This window comes from Struthio camelus, chromosome 16 (assembly GCF_040807025.1).
Source record: "Struthio camelus isolate bStrCam1 chromosome 16, bStrCam1.hap1, whole genome shotgun sequence".
Lineage (NCBI taxonomy): Eukaryota > Metazoa > Chordata > Aves > Struthioniformes > Struthionidae > Struthio > Struthio camelus.
The window spans coordinates 9,519,591-9,526,418 of record NC_090957.1 but is presented as its reverse complement, the minus strand read 5'-3'; the positions used below and the strand labels follow the sequence as shown (position 1 = coordinate 9,526,418).

At 45.8% G+C, this 6,828-nt stretch overlaps 1 pseudogene; it reads left to right on the top strand.

Annotated features, from left to right (window-relative positions):
- Window positions 1-1,137: 1,137 nt before the first annotated feature.
- On the top strand, window positions 1,138-6,660 carry LOC104146233 (1-acyl-sn-glycerol-3-phosphate acyltransferase alpha-like; annotated as a pseudogene).
- Window positions 6,661-6,828: the final 168 nt, after the last annotated feature.

Genomic DNA, 6,828 nt, shown 5'->3' with positions numbered 1-6,828 from the left:
AGTGTCTAAACCATGGGAGCAGGGAGCACAGTTGGTGCCTTTCTTTATTGTCATGCCTTTCCCCAGCTTCTTTGTGAGTTATTGTTCAGGCTTGTTCATTTTACTATTCCATGGATTTTAATCTTGTTCTCCAGGCTGCAGGTGATGATTGGTGTGGTTTTATGGTTCCTCTGAATCCTTTTGATAATCTGCAACTTTTGGTCCTGTTTGGAATTTAATATTGTTACTCCTCTTCTAAGAGACAGCTGCTTGAGCAAGGCCTGTTATGCAGCTGATGAGACACTAAGCTATTGTTTTTCAGCTTAGTCATTGCATTATTGCAAAGATACTTTTCATGCTTTGGTTTTAGGAGTTGAAATACTGATGGGGCACTCCCAGATTCTACTTGCTTTTTCCTGATTGATTTCTTACGTATGCAGATGCTGTCTAAACATGTGCCTGCCTCTGGTTATGAAAACGTCAAGAATAGCTGTTCTTGCTGTGTTTTTCTTTTTGTCTAGACGTGGCAGTTGTGTGACTTTTCCCACTCTAGTTGAGGAATGTCCAATTGCTAAGCCTGGTCTCTCTAATGCTTACATGTGTGGGGCAGGAACTGGCTGCTAAGATCATTGATTTTCTTTTTCTTTCTCTCCTCCGTAATACTAATTTCTGATTTCCTGTATCTCCTGAAGTCAGTTCACTTCTACACTAAGCTTGATGCTTGCACAAAGAAGAGTGAGATAGCTGGGACAGTACAACAGCCACGTGTTTATGCAATCCTGCTCCCTCCCATCAAAGACTTTCTTACAGTTTTCGTAGTTCCCCTGCACAGAGCTTGATATAAAGATGTGCTTGCGATACAATGCTCCTGTCCGTGAAGGGAGGTTGTCTCTCCAAACAGTCATTTTTCTACGAACCCAGACTACACACTCTCCCTTCACATAAACCATCTTGCTATTGTATGTTTTCGTCTGCTCTCCAGCCTGCTCCTACATGCAGTTCTGCTGCAACTTGCTTGCTAAACCGGCTTTCGAATGTTATCTTAGCTCCAAGCAGCAAACAGCCTTTATGAAGCACCTCTCCTGAATCCAGCTTTGCACCACCCACATGTGGGAATCCAAGGGAATCCAAGCTCTGCCCCACAGTATCCTTTTACTGCTCTGTGTAACACTCCTCTGATGAAGCCTGGGCTGAAAGGATGGAGATATTGCCCATTCACTATCCCTTTACTTTTCTGCTCATCACATTTCTAGTCTTTTATCATGTGAATCCTGCATTCAGATATTTCTGCAAGATGTCCTTCTATAAGTTGTGGATCTTCATCTTATCCTGTCTTATTATTATCATCAGTGTTCCTCGTGGACGTAACGTGGAAAACATGAAGTAAGTTGACTGTGACTTCTTTCTGCTCTAAGCATTGATAGAACTGACTCGCACTCTATTTTGGAGGCTCCTGCGAGTTCTGCTGCAGTGGGGAGGAATGAATTTTATATTGGTGTGGAGAGTTGCCAGGCCCTGTAATTCAGAGGACAAATGTGGTTTTCCGGATCTTATTTGTCTGCAACAAGTTGCAGGACTTAACTGGAAACTGCATAGCTAGATGTATTCATGTGAGCTGTGATTAGTAGCAGGTTACTTTAATAGACAAGCTCTTGAGGTGTGGGTTGAGTGGGGGACTAGACGCCAAGCCAGTCACTTCTACTGACTCTGCTACACAGCAGTAGCTTCTGGCAGATAGGACTTGTAGCCTCTTGAAGCGCTACAGAAGTAGGATTTATTACTCCAGAAGGTAGTGTATGCTGCAGTGGGAGTTCCCAGATGTACCTCTTACTTGAACCTCAGCCTTTCGCTTTAAGAAATTTTCTTCAATTCTTGAACTGTTTTATGCCTTACTTATGTTTTCTTCCTTTTAACATCTTAACATCTCTCTACCAAAATTGCAGTCTAAGGTCATCCAGTGCCAAAAACGTATCTCTTCCTACAGCCTGGGCAATACCAGTGTGTCCATGGCGCATTTATTGCAGGCTCTATTCATGATTCAGAAAGGTGGGTAGGGAAGTAGAGTACAAATAAGTGCACTATGGCTTTGAGCATTATATGATCCATAGAATTGCTGTAGCTGGAGTTGCTAAGCCATTGGTCTAATCTGGCTTGAAGAAAACCTACCAGTTGTATTTGTCTGATATAATGAAATAAAGAGCTGAAGGGCCATACTAGTTGCTGTGCTTCAAGATAAACAAGTCATGGATCAAATCTGGCACAGCAGCGAGACAGGCTACTTCGCAGGAGCAGACTATGAGATGGGCTAGTTCAGGTGGATGGGGTTTGGTCCCTTATACAATTTCAGCTTCTCTCTGGTTCATGTGTGCTCCCCGTTTTCCAGGTTTCTTTGCATGATGTTACTGCCACTCAAATACATCTTTGGTATCAAGATAGTGGTGAAGGGCAAGGAGAACCTCAGAACTAAGAAACCCTTCCTACTTGTGTTGAATCACCAGACCTCCCTTGACATTATGGGTATGTAGAGATCCTGCCTGCCCTGCTCCTGGCCCCAGTGCTCTGGGCAGTATGAGAGGGTAGTATGAGAGGAAATCCAACTACTCCAGAGGGGCTTGCAGGCAGGGAGCAAAAGTCTTGCCTTGACTCTTGCAGCTTCTCCCAAGCAGAAGTACCACAGGCAGAAAGGCAGGAGTATTTGGCCATGATATAATCCATTCCCAGTCAGCCCCAAGCCAGAGCTGTTCTCCAGGATATTACAGCCCAACAGGAATTTTTCAGCTTAACCAACTTCATTCTTTGCAAGAGAACTAGGCTAAGAGCGCCAGCTGAGTGACTACAACTGTGTCATAGCTGCTCTGATTCAGGGTTGGCAATGGTCCCACTCTAAGTGGCGGTTGTTCTGGAGACCTCCAGGGTCCCTTTCCCAAAATGCCTATGATCCTGTGATGCTGGGTAGTGTAGTAGGAGCTGCAGGCAAGACATCTCCTGGAGGGGCGTGCTATAGCCTAGAGGCTGGAGGGAACCTCAGGGCAGATGCCAACTTGTTCTGTTCTTCCCCTCCAGTGATGATGGAGATACTACCAAGTCACTGTGTGCCCGTTGCAAAGAAGGAAATCCTATACATGGGTACTTTTGGCCTGGCATGCTAGTTTTCAGGCATCATTTTCATTGACCGTGAGAAGAGTCTACCAATACCTTGACAGAGGTGGCGCACTCCATGCACAAAGAGAATGTGAGTGGGGAGAACAGTTTGGAGGGGAGCAGGAGGCAGTTTGAGCCACTGGAAAATGTGAACCTTGATGTGACTGAAAGGGGATGTTTGTATCCGGGCTGTGCACAGAACAGAGCAGGGTAAGAGCACCTTAGGTAAGGTAGATGTGTTGCATGTTCTGAAAGTGTTTGTAATGGAGGAAGTGGATGTATCTGTGTGATAGGGAGCAGATAGATCATTCCCAGGTGGTGTGCAGTGGTCTAAGATAATGCTGGGAGTGTTGTTCCTTCATGTCTTCTCCCTCCTGCAGTTTCGAGTCTTGATCTTCCCTGAAGGACCCTGTAATCATGGTGGATCCATGTTGCCCTTCAAACGCGGGGCCTTCCAGTTGGCTGTGCAAGCCCAGGTGAGAGCCATCTTCCTCCCACCCCTTGGGATGCAGTTTGTCTGCCATGGTCCACCATCAAGCCAGGGCTACAAGGTTTCTGGCCCATGGCTTCCCTTTGGATTGAGCACATATTCAGGAGCCTAGCAGGAGCTAGGAGTGGCACAGGCTGTGACAGGTGGAAAACCTCTGTGACTCAGCTTGGGAAAATGATGGAGTGACCCTGACCAGAGCCCTGGGTTCATGGGGGAGTTTTTCCACAGCTCCTGCAGAACAGGCCACTCTAAATACTCATTTGGCAATCCATGCATTGTTGACCTCACTACAGAGATGTAAAGGTGAAATGCAGCAGAGAGGATATTGGGAGATATTCTTAAATGATCTAAATAACCCTCTGAAATTCTACTAGAAGCTGGCTGGGATAATTATCAGCGATGTGCTTAGCTCACCTGAGAACACCAGTTCCCTTTTTTGGGGGGTGGGGGAGGATAGGGAGATTTGTATACTCAATCACTGTAGACTGCCTCCCCTCCAGGTCCCCATTATTCCTGTAGTGATCTCTTCATATGACAACTTCTACAGCCAGAAGAAGAAGAGATTTACAACAGGTAAGGGTCACTTGGGGCAGAGAGCAACTCCTGATCTCTCTCTCATTATGGTCCAGGTGTTGGACTAGCCGAGTCCTTAGAGGGAGATATGAGGTGAGTGGGCAGAGGACTATGTGCAACATGGGGGTAGCAGCCAGACAAATGCTTCTTCTTTCTTCTTGTGAGGAGAGGGAGCGCAAGATTTCAGACAACACTTCTGCTTCCCCCCATGAATTTCTCACAGCTTGTTCGAGACCTGTACCGGGGAACCTGGGAGAAGCAGCAGAAACCTGGGGCAGATACTTCCCCTTGCCCCATGACACTGTCCGTGGATCTGCAGGTGCATGGAGCAAAAGGGACACAGAGCTCTCAGAAAATGCCACACAGAATTCTGTCTCCTCTCAGTTACCACATTCTTTCCATGTTTCATCCATTTATGATGACAAGGTCTCTGCTAGTCACTGATAAAATTTCAGGGAGAAAAAAAGATACAAGTCTTGGACTCCATGCAGAAAATGCAGAAAAAATCTGTCAAAAATCAATAAAGAAAAATCAAATATCAATAAAGAAAAATAACTTGCCTTGTTCCCCCACTGTCTTCCCTGCTGCCCCTTCCTCCACTCCAAAATAGGCTCCTGCCATTTCCCACTGTCTTCTCCCAAGCCAAACCTGCTCTTTCCTGAGAGGCATATTTGCAGATTACATTCTCATTCTTTCTATCCTTTGTGGCATTCCCTGGCAGCACACACGTGGAAAAGAAAGCCAGGGCAAATGTTAAATGCTGCAGTATCTATTTCTGCTCACCTTTACCCTACTGGATCTGTTCTGTCACTGTTGTCCATACACAAGAGCTTTTTGGTATTGGAAGCATTCTGCCACGTGGGAGTCAGATATTAGCATGAGCAAGGATTTCAGCTGTCTGCCCTGCTCTGCTTGCCTGCTCCATCCCCTCTCCACCCATAATATCCCTGATCGGTTGCACAACCAAGTATAAATTGTAGGGTCAGTCATTTACTGATTGCTAAACCAGTAGGCCCTTGACTGCTGGAGAAAGAAACACAATGAGCTTTTCTTGTAACCTTCCCTTCCTCTCTCCCCCCGCCCCCAACACACACAGACACTTTTCCCATCTGGAAGTTTTGCCAGCATTGATTCTGAAGATGTGCTACACAGTGCCAGGATTTCTGCATGTCAGGGTGGCTGATCCTTTAGGTCGTGAGAGCTTTCTGTGTAAGCAAGGGCTCAGGGTATGCTGATGAACTTCCGGAAAGCCCAGTCTTGTGTCTGCTGTGTGCACACTGGACAAGTCTGGTGCACACTGCACGGGACAAGTCTGGTGCTTATGAGAAGTCTATTATAGCCTGACAGTGCTACAATTACAGCATAGCCCTGTCATCATTCAGCTTTTTCTGCAAGGCCAGGAGAGGTATAGGAGACTCCTGAGACACCATGCTTAGCTTTGGATGGAATGAGTTTTGTGTGCTTGCATGCAGGCAGGGAGAACATCTTTTATGAAAGACTCTTCTCTTTGCTTCTGTTTCACCTTCTTTGCATGGTTCTGCTAGCAGCTCTTCTGCATCTCCTTTCACAGCACGCATGTAGAGGCATGAAAACATGCTAAAAATTTAAAAAGTAAAATAGACACTCTCCAGGTCTTCAGGTGGGTGTATGTACAGGCAGTGTCCTTGTCTCCACCGGCAAGAACAACGGCCAATGAGTGGAAGAACAAAAGAGTATAATGATAACTCTTTAATACATTCATCATGTTTCCAGCAGTCTGTTGCTTAAACTTGTTGTCTCTTAGCCAAATGGAGAGTTCTGGCATGATTTCTCTCATCCCAAAGTGCATTTCTGGAAGGGATGACTCTGCTATATTGAGTATACATAGATCAGAGTATGGCCAGTCTGGATGTATTGTATTACCAACATCTCATCGTCTTTGCCCTGATCTGGAAAGACCCTGAAGTCTAGGTCTACCTAGTTGTGGATTACCCCTTTCCACTGTGAAAACTGACCATTTAGTCCTACTACCTGTTCCCTGTCTGGTAACCCCCAATGGCCCCTTATTCCATTGTAAATTATTGCTTTGGATGTACTTGGGGGTTTGTGTATGGAAGAGGGTCACATGTTTCTATATTTATGACTTTTTGGTCTCTGGAGACAAGAAAAGTCTGGTCTGGGTTTCTGCTGTGTATATTTGGGACATAACTAGGTTGGTGTGTGGAAGAGGGCATTTCCATTTGTTTCTGTCTTTGTACTGATCCTTATGCTACACCTTCTCCGGCTCTCTTATACCCATCACATACTACTTCCTTCCCCCTCTCTGACCTTCCTGTCTTATTTTTCTAGGAAAAACCACCATCCAGATCCTGCCAGAAGTGGAGACCCTTGGCCTGGGCCCAGATGATGTTCCCAAGTTCACTGAGCAAGTCCGTGTCTCCATGCTTGCCACCTATCAGGAGATATCAGGAGTGGTGAATGGGGCTTCCCACTAATGATCCTACCTTTCAGCTCCAGTTTAGGGTGTAGGAGTTTAGAGAAAGGGCATGGCAGCCACAGGAAGATCTGGAAGCAGAGATAAACCTGATTTGCAGCTTTGATATAGCAGTGATGGGCAAAATGTCCACAAAGGAAAACTTTTAAGTGGAGCTGGTGAAATTGCTCCC